This window comes from Vidua macroura, chromosome Z (assembly GCF_024509145.1).
Source record: "Vidua macroura isolate BioBank_ID:100142 chromosome Z, ASM2450914v1, whole genome shotgun sequence".
NCBI classification, from domain to species: domain Eukaryota; kingdom Metazoa; phylum Chordata; class Aves; order Passeriformes; family Viduidae; genus Vidua; species Vidua macroura.
The window spans coordinates 74,267,978-74,285,871 of NC_071611.1; positions in this window are offsets into that span (position 1 = coordinate 74,267,978).

Sequence of the window (17,894 nt, forward strand, 5' to 3'; positions counted from 1 at the left end):
AATCGAAGGCGGACTGGCACCTGGTAGAATCACGGAACACGTCATTTGCGGGCGGTCGGCAGAAATGACAGCAGACCAGAAGATCTGCAGTGGTCCAGTGGATCCAAAACCACCATTCCCGCGCGTCCGTTGATCTGCCCTGGGAACACATGACTGGAAAGGCACAAGTTGAGCAATGCGGGTCCCTGCCGGAATAACGACAGGGGGGGAGGGCGTGGAAACCATGGCACAAATTTGGCCCGTAAAATCAGAATCAATGACACCCGGGTGCACAAAGATTCCCAAAAGGGTAGCACTAGATCGTGCCACCAACAATGCACTCAATCCATGGCCTAAAGGCCCGAATGCATTCAGAGGAACCTTATGCACCTTACTAGAATTTAAGATGACTGCTGCTGCGGTGTGTACATCCACCCCGGCAGAGCCACGGGTGCTGGCACTGAGTTGGCTGAGACACCCTGTACTGGTGCCGTGCCCTGGGGGACCACTTGTGTCAGCGCGCAGTTCCCCTGTGCGCTCTTGCCCCCGTTTCCCGAGCCCGTCAAACGCTTACCATTAGCATGGTAAGCGGACTTGCATTTGTTTGCGAAATGGCCTGGTTTCCCACACCTGGAACACAAAAGGTTAGAGTCTGTCCCTTTCCCCACTTTTGCCCCCTGTACCTGCTTGCCCTTCTTTTTTCCCTTCTTGCGTCGACCAGTCCCAGAGGATGGCATGCCTGCCTGCAAGGTTGCTGCCAGGACAGACATCTTATGGTCCACCGTACCAACCTTGGAACAAGCTTCGACCATGTCTGTCAACGATGGGTCACCTGGCAACGCATTTATCATTTTCCTGCAGTCTTCATTTGCATTCTCCCTTGCCAAAGTCTTGCACAAGACCTGCCTTAAATTTTCATCCTCGATCTGCTTTTCCAAAGCAGCTGCAAGCCTTTCAACAAATGGCAAGAACAATTCCTTGGCTCCCTGTACTATTTTCACATATCGTTGCCTAGGAGCGGCCGTCTCCATAGTTTTCATCAATGCAGCAAAGCCCACCTTCTGGGCCTGCTCAAGGATGATGGGGTGCCAAGTAGCCTGAACATCAGGATTGGCAAAGGCATTCTGCCCCATGAGCGCATCCAGCCCCACACAGAATCCAGGGTCTGTCTGAGGGTAATACGCGTTCTCAATCGCAACCCTCTCGGCCAACCTCCTCCAGTTGTTCATAAAGACGTCAAACTGCACAGGTTGAAACAACACAGAGGCCAGATGTTTAATATCATAGGGAGCCAGCAGGTCAGTGTTTATCACTCTTAGAACCTGCATCAATGGAGCGGAGCCCAACCCATATTTTGCCACCTTATCCTGCAAATCCTGCACAACCTTCCAGGCTATCACCTCGTGCCTATCCTGCTGCCCTTAATTCGGGACTGCTTTGTGCACGGGAAGGACCTGAAGCTTAGATTGTGATGATGCCTCTTCGCCCTCATCCCTTTGTGCCACCTCCGGAGAGGCCAGAGGAACCAACTGACCAGTAGCTACGGTCTCTTTCCCCTGGAGCTGCGGGTTCAAGACCCGCCCCCCAGGTTTCCCCACCCGCTCTAGCAGATCCCAGTCACCAGCCTCCAAAGCCCGTTGTCTGACCGCCTCCCAGAAGCGGCGGGGGTTTATCGGCCGCACAGACACTCGACAGGGAGGCAGCGTCCACAGCTCTCTCTGAGACGCCTGTTCCCCCCGGCGGTGCCGACGTTCCGACATTCGGTCACGCCCCCTCGGCGGAGCGGGGCAGGAGAGATCCTCACTGTCACTGCCAGCCCCCTGGGAGGAGGGCAAGCAGGACAGCCTGCGATCCGCACGGGCAGGCGGGCTGACGGGAGGCAGTGAGGCCGGCGAAGCGGCTGTTGACCGCAAGACAGAAGAACTGGACGCAGCTTCCGAGCCCGCAGCCCCCGAGAAGGAGGGGGCAGCCGCCGGTGGCGGGGCGGGGAGCGGAGCCGCGACCGGCACCTCGGTGGATCGTCCAATCGCAGGCGGCGGCACGAAGGGATCAGCCGGAGCCCGCGACACTGCAGCTGGAGCGGCGGGCGAAAGGAGGGACAGAGGCGATGCTGTCGCCGCCACAGCGGGCGGGGCAGCGGGCGAAGCGACGAGCCCCGCGGCCGGCCGGGGTGGCGCCCTGGCAGATGGGGCGGGGGCTGATCCCTCCCCCGACACAGAAGTCCGTCCCCCAGAGGGCCGACCCGAAGACGTCATGGAGGTGCCACCCAGCACATGCTGCTGCCCGACTGGCGCCGGCACCGTGAAAGAAATCAAGTCAGCCGGTGTATCCGGCGCGCCATGGGGCAGGCCAGGAGGCAACTGCGCTCGCCCCGTCGGCAGAACCGGGCCCCCCCCAGGCGGCGGGGGGCGTGCCAGCGGGTGGGTCAAAGAGTCCATCCCCGATCCCGGCGGTGCTTGGGGGCGGGACCCAGACATCTGCGCAGGCGCCATAGTCAACAGAGGAGGAGCCGGGGGGCTGCACCCCCCGCTGCGTCACGTGCCGCGGGCCGCACCGCCCCTCCCCCCACCTGCAGTCCGGAAAGGGGGCCAGCAATGGCTGAACCAACGGAGCCGTCTGCTCCAAGCCCGGACGGGCTCCAGGCTGTCGCGGCGAAGGCGGGACAGCCCCCAACAAGCCCTGCAGTGTCGGATGTACCGAAGCCGATGGTTGCGACAAAGGCACCCCCACCTCCACCTGAAAGGTGGTCGAAGCCATCGGCACCGCGCCCACAGTAGAACGCGCTTGCGCAGTCGGCTGTGGCACAGACTGCTGCGCAATCAGCGGCCGATCTGTCGGCAAAGATCTCGGCTGAACGTAGTCACGGGGACGGGAATACTCGGGCTTAGCAGGAGTTCCCGGCGACATGTAGAGTCCGCGGGGCGTCCCATCGTCTCTCACAGACCCACTCTGCGCCGTGCCGGGCCCGGGCACCGCCCCGCCCGCCTGCCGCCCACTGATTCCCGAGACACCGCTGCATATCGAAACGGTATCTTCAGTTCCCGAGAACCCCCATTCGGAGTCACTGCTCCTGGGGGACTTACGAGGCAAGGCCCTATAAATGCATCCCCAGATCGCAAACAGAGCAGACGCTGTAGCGTCCCCCTTCCTCACTTTCTTCATGAGGCACCGGCCCAACTCATTCCAGACCTTACGATCAAAGGCGAAACTAAGGTCTGCAGGGAATCCGTGGTCCCGAGCCCAACTCAGGAGCCTGATGAAGTCATCATCCGAGACCTGGATACCCAGTTGTGGGGCCCAGCCTTGCCAAGCAGTCAAGACCACCCGTTCAGCCGTAGATGGCTGGTTCCCCATTGTTAGGAAACCCTCCCTTAGCAGACGTCCACTTCAAGAGACAGACAGTCCACTAGTTCAGGGAAAACCGTCCCACTCAGTTCTCGGCTTATAAGAGCCAACCCGCGGTCCAGACAGGACCAAGCCTTCTCCGGAAGGCACACGGTTTCAGCGTTACCTCTCTCAGGAGGCCAAAGGTGTCCGGCCAGAGCCTCCAGGCTACTGGCGTGGAGCTGCGCAGCAAAGCCCCCCCGGCAAGACGCTGTGGTTCGGGGCTTCGGCCGACGCTGCAATTCCACGAGGGGTCACCAGATGTCGCTGTCGAGCAGGACGGGAACAGAGAACTCCAGATCAGACGGCAAAGAAAATGAGCTCTGATTTATTTCAAATATACCGCTCTATATAGAGAGGACATCGAGAAGACTAATTTCATTGGTCTTAGAGTAAAAACAAGTCACACCATTGGGGTGCAGTGAATGGCGCACAGTGGCAGGGCATATCTATAAACAATGTGAATAACTAGATTAGAGAATTATTTACATTCTTTCCCAACTGTTTCCCAGGCTCTTGCCTGGTTAGAAAACCTTTCTCTTTCTCTCTGACTGAGCTGAGAATATCCACATGATTTCATTACACAAGAAAAGAAACAGCTCTAAAAGATTGCCTCTGCAGGGGAATGGCGAGTAATGGAGGAACACAGTACCATTGCGAGGAAGAGCTTGCTGCTCCACCACTTTCAGAGCAGGACCTTTCTAAGGAAAAGGCATGTCAGCTTTTGAAAAAGCAACAGCAGCTGCTGTTGTTGTAGACTGTCCCCTGCAAACCAGCCAGCATGGCTGCTGCTGCTGTGGATGTGCTTTCTCCATGCAGAGGACAAGTGAGGGGTTTTGCCAAGGAAGAAAAAGTCCCTCCCTTTGGTGTGAAGTGGATCACTTTGGGGTGGGAGGCTGCATGACAAAGGTTTTGTTGCTGGCCTCAGCACAGACTTGGAAGTATCACAACAGTCACCTTCCTGAAGCAAAGAGCATTTTGGCTGCACTACTGTCCTTTTCAGTTAAGGACTGAGAGAAATGAGTCTCTCTTTTTTCTTTGCTGATCATTTCAAATGCTGCCACAAGCACATTTGCTTCTACAGGCAAGGAATGCAGTGCAGACAGGCTCGAGGCAAATGTTTAGAGAGGCAAGGTGGAGAACAGCAAATACAAATACACAAGAGAGAATGACAATACAACAGCAGAAGGTAAGAGTACAGGAACAGAGTACAATGAGTGCAGGGTCACTGGCAGGCATTTCACTTGAGATGCTTTTGCTTGCCCATAGCATACCAGCAACACAGAAACAAAGCTTGGCACATGAAATCACTCCAGGTCGGAGCCCTGTTTCCCAGACAGTCCTGCCCAAGCCCTGGGCAGCACAGGTGGGATTGCTGACCTCCCGACTGATGGCTGCCATCTCGTCTTCAGACAGGTGGGTCTCGCTGATGACATCGCTCAGAGTGCCTCCGTCCATGTACTCCATGGCCAGCCAGAGCTGCCCATCCACAAGGTAGCTGAAAGAAGGAAACAAGGGGTGGAGATGAACGTGCTTGTTTGAAAACAACAACATTGCTGTTAGAAAACCACAAGGGTTGTTTCCGGGTGCCTTTGTGACAAGGACAGAATAAAAGGAATAGACATTCCCTCTCAGCTGTGCCTTGTTTGCAATCTGTGCCGTCTCAAGGAGAAAGGTACAGCTGTGAAAAAGGAGATGTCTTAGATGGCCAGCAAGTGAAAAGTGCGGTTTAGTAACAGCCTAGATAAAAAACCTGTCACACGTGCTATTTCTGGAAATAAACACCTTATCTTCCTGGCATGCACAGCAATGGAAAAGGGACATGAATCCAAGGGAAATCCTCTCTAGGATGGTTTATCAGAACTTAAAAGGTGCTGAAAAAATTTGAAAAACTCAAGCCTCAAAACAATGTGGAGGCATTGAAGTTATAGGGTATGGAATTAGTCAGATAGGGCTGATCCAGGTTTTTGAAAAATTTTCAAACTGCATTTGCCAGGGTTGTTTAATGCAGACAAAATGCACTCTCTTCCCATCCACTGGAGAGAAGTAGAGAAATAATAATTAACCAATAATTACCAGGTCTATTTTCTGCCAGTGACCAAAGTGGGTTTTTAACTTTGCATGCTTGCAGTATGTAAACAAACATCGCTGGGATAAAACAACAACCACTCACCTCTTTAAATAATTCACAATGTTTGGGTGCTTATTCATTTTCATGACCATGAGTTCATGAAAGGTTACTTCCTTCCTGATCAGTCCTTGAAGATTTATTTTCTTTATGGCCACCTAAAATGACATTGAAAATCAATAACATTAAAAGCTGGTGGCATGAGAACAACTTCTCATATGGAGTGAGTGCTTTTGGAATAACACTGCCAAACTGTGCCAAACTGCCTTGTGATTAGACATCGGAATGGGAACAGAGTTCCAACAGCCCATTTCTCTGCTCCTTGGGGCCAGTTACAGGACATGTGGCCACTGACATTTTGCCTTGACCATTTGGTAACAGTGATTTCTCAACTATCACCCACAAAGCTCTGAGCACACTCCCTGCTGCTTTGTCTGGGATTCAGAAGAAGTAATCCATGCCTTAATACTCTGTGGATACATCTTGGGCTATGGGCAGGGCTGAGGGCTTTTAGGGATGCCGTGCAGATCTCTCCCTACATGCAGTTCCCCAGTGCAGCACTGCAGGTTGCTAAGGAACTACCAGTAACTTTCAGATGCATTTGCTGGCAGCCAGAAGTGAGAATTCTGAAGCTGTAGCTCCAAAGAGCAGTGAGATGCTCAAAGGCACCACCTCTGTTTTAGCAATGGGGAGCGAGTGAGCGCGTCCTTCTCTGAAAGGAACCACTGCCCTCTGTGCCTTCCTTCTGTCAGCTGAGAAGGACAAAGACTGTCCCAGCTGCAATTTGCACACTGGCACCAGTCTGTGCTTCTTGTGCCCTTTCAGCACAGCTCTATGCAAAGCTCCAGCCCCAGCTTACCAAAACACAGGGGAGAGCCTTTGAGTGCAGCAGAGTCTGTGGCAGCTGTTGACATTTACCTGTCCTCCTGTGGCATTGTTGAGTGCTCTACAAACATCTCCAAAAGTCCTAGAAACAAAATAGTAGCAAAGAAAGGAGAAGCCATTTAGATCTTGCAGTGAAAGCCAGCCCACAGAGATCTCTGCTGTAAATGCCTAAGACCTGCAGGACACTGGAAGCATGGACATGTCTTTGGCAATGCCTTCTGACCACACTTACAAATTCTGATCAGCACTGACAATCTAACCGCAGCGTCTGAATATGTTTGCAGCTTGTCTGACTTCACACGTGATGGATATTCCACCAGCAGGACACCTGGTGCATAGTTTTGTAAAAATAACATTGGTTGGACTCATGCACTGCCAATATTTTCCAGTTCAATATATTTTATAATGGGATTTTCCATCTTCACCATTCTCCCTGAGGGAAACAAAATGCAAGATGCTCACTTTAAAGCAGAGATCCCAGCTTCCAGGAGATACAAAAGGCAGCCCCACTGTCTGGAGCTCTGAGCCCTTTGTGGTCAGCTGGCTGACAACAAGAACAATAATAGGAACATGAACAACAACAAGAAGACAGGCAGCTCCGCAGCACAAGTGGCTGGCACAGAGACTGATTTTCTAGAGTCCTTTGAAGAGAGAAAGCTCTTGAGAGCAGATACACAGGGAAGTACAGGGAGATACATTCAGAGAAGACAGATACCAGAAGAGAACAGCTACTAAGGCAAGTAAGTTTGTCATCTAAAAACATTAAGGAGAGCTTGAAATAAGGGAGCCTTTCTTTTCTTGGGAACAAACACTGTGAGATTCAACAAAAGGTTTCCTACTTGCTAAGATGAAATGCACCTTGATATCTAGAATCCATTCCTCTGAACAGATGCCAAGTTCAGAACAGGAGGAATATTGCCAAGTGTTCCCATCTTCTCCACCTTGCAGCAGTTTGCCAGAAGAATGCATCTGTGTTTGTAAACCAGAGCAGCTCATGCTCTAACCAATCCCAATGGGGCTTTCAGGACCAGGACCCTCACTCTTTATGAGCAGGGTGAGTTCAAAGATGCCCTTGCCTGTACCCCACGTGAAGAACCACACTGCTTCTCTTCACCCTGACAGCAGGCATCAGTCACTCCCATTGGACTCGCCCTCTCGGCACCACACACGTCCCCATCTTCCCAACTCGGCACGGCAGGCAAGGGCAGAGAGGACAGCAGTGCTCCTCAGGTGCCAGTGTGACACAGACAGCTGCCCAGAGGAGATGCTGACCCTCTCGTGGGCCCAGGCCATGCGACGCAGAAGCCGGCCCAGACAAGGGGCTGCTGGCTCAGGCAGCTCCGCGCTGCAGCGGCTGGGCGGCGTCGGGACTCTCCCGGCTAAGGAAGGCTCCAGCCTCTGCAGTCCCACCAGCCCTCAGGGCCAGGGCAGCTACCACAACAAGGCTGGCAAAGCCCAAACATGAGCACTGACAGGCACTGATGGGAAGAAGCCAGAGCGAGCCTTTTTGTCCCAAGACGTGATGGCAGACACAGCATCAACTAGGCTCTGTTCTCAACCCTACCAGGTCTTATCTGAGAGCACAGCACTGGCAGCTGTTACGGGCAAGAAGCAGAATAAATGCCATGTGCTGCAGAATCACAAAGGGCTTGATGTCTTCTCCTAGAGACTGATCTGAGCAGGGGTTGTGACAACGGCTAGGACTCAAGCAGTCGCAGCCTTCTGCTGATCCAGGAGCAATCCCTGCTTCTGCCTTTGGCACAGAGAGAAGCCCAGGCAAGCTCCAGCCAGTCCAAGCTGCCCTCAGAGGTAGCAGGAACACCCAGAGCGCTCTCTCGCTGCCTCAGAGCACTGCCAGCACTTCCTGCAGGGAGTCCTAAATGTCCCTGTGACACCAAACTGAGGAGGACCATCTGGTACAGCTGTGCTGACACGTGCACACGACACTGTCCCTCAGGTAAGAAAGGCACCAGACGTACTCTGTTGCTCCAGGGAGGCATCGTCGATCTCCTGTTGCTGAGCAGCAGCTGGGTCAGCGCGGGAGGTGAACCAAGTGCCCCGGCTCCACTTCTCCAGCTGGGGAGCAAAGGCTCCTTGGGACGGCGCCGCTGCTGCTGCAGCAGGTTCAGTGACAGAGCCTGTGTAAATCTGAGACAAGAAACGAGTTTGTGTCAGGAAGGTGGCTGGCAGAGAGTGCCCAGAGATCCCTTTTCAAATGCAAGCCCTTAGGAAGCTGCTGTCAGCCACATGCAGAGCTCTTCAACTGGACTGGTTTGGATGTCCACTTGTGAAACCACACGGTCAAAACCAAAGGCTGGTTTTACTCGAGTTCATAGCCAGTTTCATGTTCTGAAGGATGACTGCAGCAACGACCACTCCACTTCCTCCCAAGGACTCCTTCCCCCCTTCTAGGCCTGCAGATGCCTTGCACTCCTCGTTCTAACATTCTTCCTCCTTCCGAGGAATTCTCTTTTCCTGCACCATCCTCGGGATGTGCTTATCTTCGGAAATACCCCTGTTCCTAAGAGACTTAGAATTTTATTCCGACCAAATATCAGGACATTTCCTAAGAAGATGTGGCTGTACAATTAGAACGACAATTTAAAATTGTGGGTGCTGTATTTGAAGTCAAAGGGGCAACTTTGTGGTGGGGGAGCTGCGTGGGCCCAAAGGACCCAGGGGTGCCGGTCAAGAGCAGCTGAAGGTGGGCCAGCGCGTGGCCAGGGAGCCAGGAAGGCCAAAGGTGTCCTGGCCTGTGTCAGCAAGAGTGGGGCAGCAGGAGCGGGGCAGGGAGCGTCCCCCTGGGCTGGGCAGCGCTGCGGCCACAGCTGGGAGTGCTGTGCCCAGTTGTGGGCCCCTGTGAGCAGAAAGTCCTTGAGGGGCTGGAGCGTGTGCAGAGGAGGACACGGGAGCTGGGGAAGGCTGTGGAGCGCAAGGCCAAAGAGGAGGTGCTGAGGGAGCTTTAGCCTGGACAACGGGAGGCTCGTCAGGGCCCTTCAGGCACACTTCCATAGATCCATAGAGGACAGCGCTCACCCCAAGGCCTGCTTCCCTGCCTAACATCCCCACTCTGCATCCAAGTGCTTTAGCCACCTGAGGAGGTGACACTTCCAATTTGTGGTTTCTTGGCTTGCTAGGAGGAGAAGCCCTGTAGTAAATGTTCTGCTCCGGGGACTCCCTGGGTTCCCAGCCAGTCCGGGGAGTGATCCTCAACTGACCGGTCCGTAGGGAGGGGTAGGTGAAACCCGGATAACTCCACCAGACAAAGACGAGACGTCTCCCGAGCAGTAGGATCCGAGAGGTTTATTGTCAGGAGAAAGAAGGAGCGGGAGGAGAAGGCAAGGAACAGCAACACTCTCGGAGGGTAACTGGCTCCGGGAGCCCAGAACAAAGGCGGGACCGAGAATATAAGGGCAGAGGGTTAGGAGCGGCTAGGGTACAAATCAACCAATGGGTAACGGGTAGAGGGGAGGAGACGGGATGGGGTGACATACAATGAACCAATCGGGATACAGGAGAGGAGTGGCATTCCAACAGGGTCCAATGGGGTTAACAGAACAGAGGAACTTTCTAGAACCGGGGAGTGTGTTAACCTTTGACGGGCAGCTTCAACTGGGGAGGGGAGCAACAGGCGATTGACAATTTCTCTATACCGAGGCCGCCTCACAAGGGAGAGCGGGGACCCCTCCCACAACTCCCCCTTTTTGGTTTATTAAAAAAACATTTCCCATTGTTCTAGATAACAATTTCTTAAAGATGGTTAAAGCAACAGAAATTAAGAAAATTATAATCAAAACCCAAACTAAACCTTTAACAATCGGAATGGCCCACCCAGGAACACCCCACTGGGAGAAGATCTTGTTCACAGCGTCCTCAGCCCCAGTTTCAGTCTTTAAGTCCTTTACCAACCCCTGGATCCGCTGGATGCTGGCTTGGATGGATGTGCTCCTCGATGACAAATTGAAACAGCACATCCCCTCAAAGTCCTCGCAACTGTGGCCATGGGCGAGCAGCAGAAAGTCGATGGCCGCTCTATTTTGTAAGGTGGCATGCCTGGTGGTCTCTTCTTCCGCCAAGAGATCTGATAAGGCGGCAGAGGTAGCATTGGCCTGCTTACTCACCCAACACCCTAAGTGAGAAATCTCACCGAGAGCCTTTGCTGCCGCATAGCACGGTAGAAAGATGGATGCGGCGACCCTCTTTCCTTTGCCCCAATCATAAATTTCTGAGTCGCAATTTGGGTCGAATTTCCCATAGGATCTTTTTTGGCGTGCCGATTGACTTCCCCTTTTCCAATCAAGAATTTGTGTCTTGTTGGGGGTTAGGGTAGTAAGCCTGCCAAGGCTACAGGGACCCCCTTTGATCTTAGAGGGGATCCCCGCCCACACCCTGTCCCCACAGATCAAAAACACACCCCAAGGGAGCTCCTTAGGTTATGGGTAGGACTTGGACAGTACCGGGCTCGTATAGTTGCACCACTCATTAATATATTTTTTATCAGTTGGTGTGACCTCTTTGATGTTATGCTCTATTTTTCCTTGAGGGGCCTTAGTATAAAACCTAATGCAAAAGTGAGCCCTCGTGGACCCCAGTAGGTCCAATTCCTGGGGTTCCTGTGGTGCCTGCGGTAGTGTCCTTATCCAACTCCCCCAGGAGTCCGCCGAGTTGGGTTTCATAGCTGTGAGTGGAAAATCGTTTTCCGACAGGGGGACTCCCACCAGGCATGTAGACAACGGGTTGTCTACGCCTCCCAGGGCCATGCAGTGTTGTTCCTGCCCGATGGACTTTGCCAGCGTGACCCAGACGTTCTCTTTGGGCTGTGGTACGATCCAGCTTCCTGCCAGGTGGAGCCACACAATGGTGAAGAGTGCTGCTGCAGGAAGCCGGTCACTGCGGGGTGTTCTGGCTGCTGTGACTGCCATTCTGGGTGGCCCAAAGTCTAATAAATAGATAGATAAAGGAAATGAGGATAGTGACCCCTTTGAATCCCCATCCTCCCCCGTGTAAATCAAAATAGTAACAAAACAGGAAAACAAAATCGGGTCAGGTATGAGGGAAGAAGGGGTGAGGAAAGTGGTAGGACGGGAAAGGGTGAGGGATGGTAGGGGATGGGGTCAGAGAGTAAACAGTCCAAGCCAGCGGGAAGTGTCTGTTAGTTATTAGGGTCCTGACGGCGGTGCTGACTGGTCTGGTCTTCTTCCTCTTCCTTCGACTCCACGCGACGGTGGTTTCTGATGGAGCTGGCGTCTCGGGGGAGTGTTCCGGGGGTTGGCTTTCTGTAGGGATGTCCTCCCGGTACGGTTTGATGAATTTCCCTGGGATCCACCTGGGGCCCTGTTCTGTTGAAACACATCCATACCCTCTCCCCCACGTTATTAGAGGGTATGGACCTTTGATAACTTTGGACTCAGGGTCTTTCACAAGCACAGGAGGTCTCTCCTTCAACTGCGCCCTGGTGTTCTTATGGAAATGGCGCAGGATCGGGGGGTTTGGCTCGCGGTCCGAACAGTTCATGAAATTGAGAACGTACAGGGCCTTGCACAACCTCTCTACAGGGCTCGTGGTGATGGCCAAATCGTTTTGTTGTTCTAATAATTTCTTAATCTCCTGGTGTTTTCGTTCCACGATTGACTGCCCTGTAGGGTTGTGTGGAATTCCGGTAACATGGTCAATGTCCCATAGTTGCACAAATTCCATGAACGGTTTGGACACAAACCCTGGTCTGTTATCAGTTTTGATGGTTTTTGGGACACCCAGAGTGTAGAAAGCCATATACAGATGTTTGATAATGTCTTTGGTTTTTTCCCCCGTATGTGTGGAAGCGAACACTGCCCCCGAGAATGTGTCCACCGACACGTGGATATATTTGAGCCGCCCGAAAGAAGGAAAGTGAGTGATATCTGTCTGCCAGATGTCCAATGCCACCAGTCCCCGGGGGTTAACCCCCGTCGCTACTGATGGTAATGCGTGGGACTGGCAGTTGGGGCAGGTGGCTAAGATGGCTCGCGCCTGCTCCTTAGAGATCTTAAATTGGCGGCATAGCGCTGGAGCATTCTGATGGTAAAAGGCGTGGCTCATCTTAGCCTGCATATGAACATCTGGCAGGGCGGGTGCCAAAGCTGCTGGGTTCGCGGTGTTAGCTAACATGGCCAGAGTGTCCGCTCTCCGGTTGCCCTCGGTGATATCTCCCGGCAGGTCTGTGTGTGACCTAACATGCAAAATATGATAAGGTTGCTCTCGGTGGGAGATCAGCCAAATTAGTTCTGAGAGCAAGCTATAGAGCATTTTGTTTTGAATTTCTTTGAGCAGGGCATGTTCGGCCCGCTCTGCTATCCTGACTACATATGCCGAATCAGTTACCAGATTGAAAGGTTGTTGGAATTTTTTGAAGGCTCTCACAACCGCTGCAAGTTCAGCGATTTGGGGGCAACCCTGAACTATTTGGACGTCAGATTCCCACTTCTGACTGTCCGGGTCCTTCCAAGTGATTACTGATTTGTGGGATCTTCCCGACCCATCAGTGAACACCGTGAGAGCGCCTTTTAGTGGTGTTTTGCTCTTGAAAATTTTTGGAGCCAGATATAAAGTGTCTTTAAATAATTTGTGCTTGGGATAGTGTATAAGAATTTGACTGGGGTAGCTGTCAAGTGATATTTGTAAGTATTCATTTGTTTGTAGAAGAAAGTCCAATTGGTCCAGATTTAGAGGTAGATAAATGCATGTTGGGTCACACCCTGTGAGGGTCCGGAGGCGCTGGCGGGCCTTAATAATCAGTTTTGACATTAACTCTGGAAAGGTGGTGACTGTCTTTGCAGGCTGGTGGGGGAGGAACAGCCACTCGATAACGAGGAGTGGGTCCCTCTGGCTGTCGTCCCACTGGAATAATAGGGCGTGTAAGTTTGGGGACTTACCCAGGATGGCACACTGGATTGGGAGGGACCGCACGACCCGATGTGCCTGGCGGGACTTGATAGCAGCTGCGACTCTCTCCAAGGCCTCACGGGCATCCGGTGTGAGATGGCGTGGGGATGCCAGGTCGCCGTCACCTTTCAGCAGGTGGAAGAGTGGCGACAGCTCCTCTGTGGTGAGTCCCAGGAGAGGTCGGATCCAGGTGATGGTACCGCAAAGCTGCTGCAAATCCCGCAGGGTCCGTGGGTCGTCCTTGATGATAAGAGACTGGGGCGCGACGGTCCTTCCCGTGATCAAGAAGCCCAGGTATTTCCAGGGGGACGACAGCTGGATCTTGCCCTCCGCGATCTGAAAGCCCGCATCCTTAACAGCTTTGATTGTCTTGTCCAAGGCTGCTTGTAGGTAGGTGGTACTGGCAGTGCAAATTAAAATGTCATCCATATAATGTAAAATAATGGCTTCGGGAAAGAGGCGCCGAATTGGGGAAAGGACCTGTGCCACAAAGGTCTGGCAGAGCACCGGGGAATTTTTCATTCCCTGGGGCAGAGTGGTCCATTGGTATCGTTTGTACGGCTCGCCTCGGTTGATAGAGGGAACCGAGAATGCGAACCTGGGAGCATCTCCGGGGTATAACGGGATGTTGAAAAAGCAATCCTTGATATCAAGGATTGCGAGCTGCCAATCCCGGGGCAGCATAGAGGGAGAGGGAAGGCCCGGTTGCAAGGGGCCCATGTCCTCAATAACATCGTTAACCCTGCGTAGGTCTTGGAGCAGGCGCCACCCGTCCTTGCCGGGTTTTTTAATAACAAAGACAGGCGTGTTCCAGGGGCTGGTGGAAGGTATTAAATGCCCCAAGTGCACCTGCTCCTCTACTAGTTCATTGAGCGCCTTAAGCTTTTCTATTGGCAAGGGCCACTGGTCCACCCACACCGGTGTATCAGTTTTCCAATTAAGTGGTGGGGAGGTGCGCTCCGCAGTGGCCCAGACTAAAAATCCCACACAGGGCTAGGGATGTCGAGACGGGCACCCCATTGGGACAAAACGTCCCTGCCTAATAATTTGATGTTGGATGGGACTACAAAAGGCCGAATTGTGGCAATCTGGCCCTCCGGCCCCTCTACACACACGAGGTGCTTACTGCGTCGGGAATTGACAGCTCCTCCCACGCCGGAGATTGTGCCACAAGGGGACACCAACTCCCAGTCACGCGGCCACTCTGCCTGAGGGACGATGGTAACGTCCGCACCGGTGTCTGCCATCAGGTCCATGGAGATGTTTTTCCCCTGAAAAATAAATGAGGTTTTAATAATGGGTCTCTGTTTAGTGACATTCTGTATTAAAAAGGCAGAAGGGTCCTGTTGAAATGGAAAGTCCGGTGAAAGATCGTGGTCGTCTTCTTCTTGGTGGCTATGAAGAATGTAGCACAGGGCTAAAGGAGACCCTTTTGGCAGAGAGAACGGAGGGTGATGGCAAACCACGGAGACGTTGAGCTCCGCCCCCGGCTCGAAGTAGACGACCTCCGGGATGACAGTGAGGTCGTCCGGCGTGCTGATGGAGTCCCCGATGAACAGCACTGTGACAGGGTGGTCGCAGTATGGTGGCGGCAGGAATCCTACCGGGACACGGACCAAGTCCTCATCCGGAAACATGATGTGGATGGAACTCCGGAGGACTTGGCGGCGGGCGCTGTTCAGTTGTTTAGTCCGTCTGAGGAGCCGGAGCCCGTCCTCCTGGCTGCGGATGTCCGGAGAAACGTGCCGTTGGGGCAGTGGTTCTCCGGGAGCGATGGCAGCGCAGGACGCTGGGACGGGCCATTTGTTGTCGTAGCGCGGCCCCTCAGCGCGCTCCGCCTCCCGTTTCCCGGCCGATGATAACGGGGATTCCGGTAAGGTGGTCTCGGGGAGGGGTTGTAATGAGGGTAGGACCTCTCTAGCGGCCAGTGTGGGCAATTGGCTTGTATGTGGCCCAGCTGGCCGCAGCCGAAGCAACGCGTATTCATGAGGTCCACCATCACCTCCCCCACACCTCTGCTCACCGCAAATGCCACAGTCTGTTCCATCGACGCGGCTTTCGTGCACGCCTCGACCATCTTGGCGATGGTCGGCTCCGGATCCTGGGGGAGAGCTCGCAGGATCTTCTTTGTCTCCGGGTTGGCGTTGGTCAAGGCCATCTTGCGCAGCAGTTCTTCTCGGGCCTCGACGTTCTCGATCTGCCGGTCTATAGCCTCCTTTAGCCTGTCTATAAACTTAATAAAAGTCTCATCAGGGCCCTGGAGGATGGATGTAAAGTTCTGGAGGGGGATGGTTCCGTCGGGGATTTTTAGTAGGGCCTCCTTCCCGGCTTCCCGGATGTCAGCTAGCAAGTTGTCGGGAAGGAGGATCTGATCTTCCAGTTTACTAAATTCCCCTTCCCCTGCCAGTGCCTCCAGGCCCTCGGCGCCATCTCCCAGCACCTCCTTAAGGTCATATTTTGTCAAAATAGGTTTTATTAACTTTTCCCAATGGATCTCCCACAGAAGAAATTCTGTGGGAGACAGCAGAGCCTTCGCTATATAGTGAAGGTCATGCTGTACTAGGCTATGTCCAGTGAAAGTAAGGTCCAGTACGTTTTTGAAAAAAGGGGAATTTCTCCCGTAGTCTTTAGCTGCCTTCCTCAACTCCTTCACCTCCGCATATGGCAGTTGTTCCCACCGCGGTTCCTTCCCCCTCTTAAGCCTGACCGGTGCCGCGATTGGGCCTAGATCCCTGGCGAGATCTAGGTCCCCATCCCTGATAGCCTTGGCCCTTATCCGGGCCCAGCCCTCCCCCGGCTTGGTTGTTGGCCGGGGGTCGTCACTGTCCTCATCCTCTTCCAAGGATGAGGCAGGACGGGCTAGGGCCCGAAGCCTCTCCCTTGCCGGTGGGTCCTGGTTATGGGAGACCCTGCAGGCCAAGATGACCTGCTTCCGGCAAGGCCTACTTCCGGTTCCGGTAGCATGGGAACCGGAAGTGGCAGGAGAGGGGGCGTGGCCTGACCCACCCACTGGGGCGTGGCCTTCCGGCAGGCCTGTCCCACCCACCAGGGGCCCGCCCAGGGGTGTGGCTAGGGAGGCAGGATGGGAGGGTCCCGACGTCACCGAAATCGACGCAGTTAGGGAGGCGGGACCCGACGCAGGGGCGGCAACCGATGAAGGGGGCGGAGATGGTAAAGTGGCGGGAACCGGAGGGGTTGAGGAGGAGGAGGCGCCATTTTGTGTTCCAGGGCGATCGGCCACGAGGCCGCCGCCATTTTGAGGTGGTGTTAAAACAGAACTGGAACTGGGAGTAAAACTGGGGTTGGGGACATGAGGATCAAGGGAATGGATAGGGCTCGTGCTGGGGTGGCCAGTCCCAGCACAAGAGAAGGACAGAGTGGAACGGGAGGCAGCAGGGAGACGGTAGCAGCCCTGTGCCTTATTTTGGCAGGATCTATCTCCCGTTCCACCCTTAGGGGAAATGGGGTTAGGAGCGAGGGGGGCGGAATAAGGGGTAGGAAAACTGGGGCCTGAACTTTCCCCTTTTTGTTTAACTAAATTAAAAATAACATCATAAATAGGAAAAAATCTCCCGACCCAAAAATTCCCAGAAACTTGTAGATCATAAATATAACACCCAACTTTTCCCCAGAATGAAATGGAAAGGACGTCCTCAGTAGAGGCATCTGGAAAATGATCAAAAATAAAATTAACAAAAGATTTAAGGACCCGCTTATTAAAAGAAACATTCCCCAACCGAAGGGTAGCTTTAACTTGGGAATAAAAGTCTCGTCTTGCAGGGGAGAGGCGGTTACCCATCTCCTCGCTGCAGAAGAGAATCCCCACCAGAGCAAAGGAAAAAGGAAAAGAGAAGAGCCTGCGTCGGCTGCTCTCCTCGAGCAGCTGCACTCACCAAACCACAATGCGGCGAAAGGAAAAGCTGAGGTGGGGTGGTGGAGCTCTGCTGGTGTCGTGGAATCCGGGGCTTCCCTTGAAGCTGCAGGGTCGGATGTCCACGACTTGTCAGCAGGTCCAGGAGATAGGAGTCTTCTTAGAACAGAAGAACAGCTACTCCTGGGATTGGCGGCGAACGGTGCTGTAGTCCCGCAGCGCAGGGTCACAGATCCTCACGCGGCAGGAGACGCTCGCCAGAGACCGGGGCAGCGATCACCGTGTTCGAGGCACCAATTGTAGTAAAAGTTCTGCTCCGGGGACTTCCTGGGTTCCCAGCCAGTCCGGGGAGTGATCCACGGCTGACCGGTCTGCAGGGAGGGGTAGGTGAAACCCGGATAACTCCACCAGACAAAGACGAGACGTCTCCCGAGCAGTAGGATCCGAGAGGTTTATTGTCAGGAGAAAGAAGGAGCGGGAGGAGAAGGCAAGGAACAGCAACACTCTCAGAGGGTAACTGGCTCCGGGAGCCCAGAACAAAGGCGGGACCGAGAATATAAGGGCAGAGGGTTAGGAGTGGCTAGGGTACAAATCAACCAATGGGTAACGGGTAGAGGGGAGGAGACGGGATGGGGTGACATACAATGAACCAATCGGGATACAGGAGAGGAGTGGCATTCCAACAGGGTCCAATGGGGTTAACAGAACAGAGGAACTTTCTAGAAC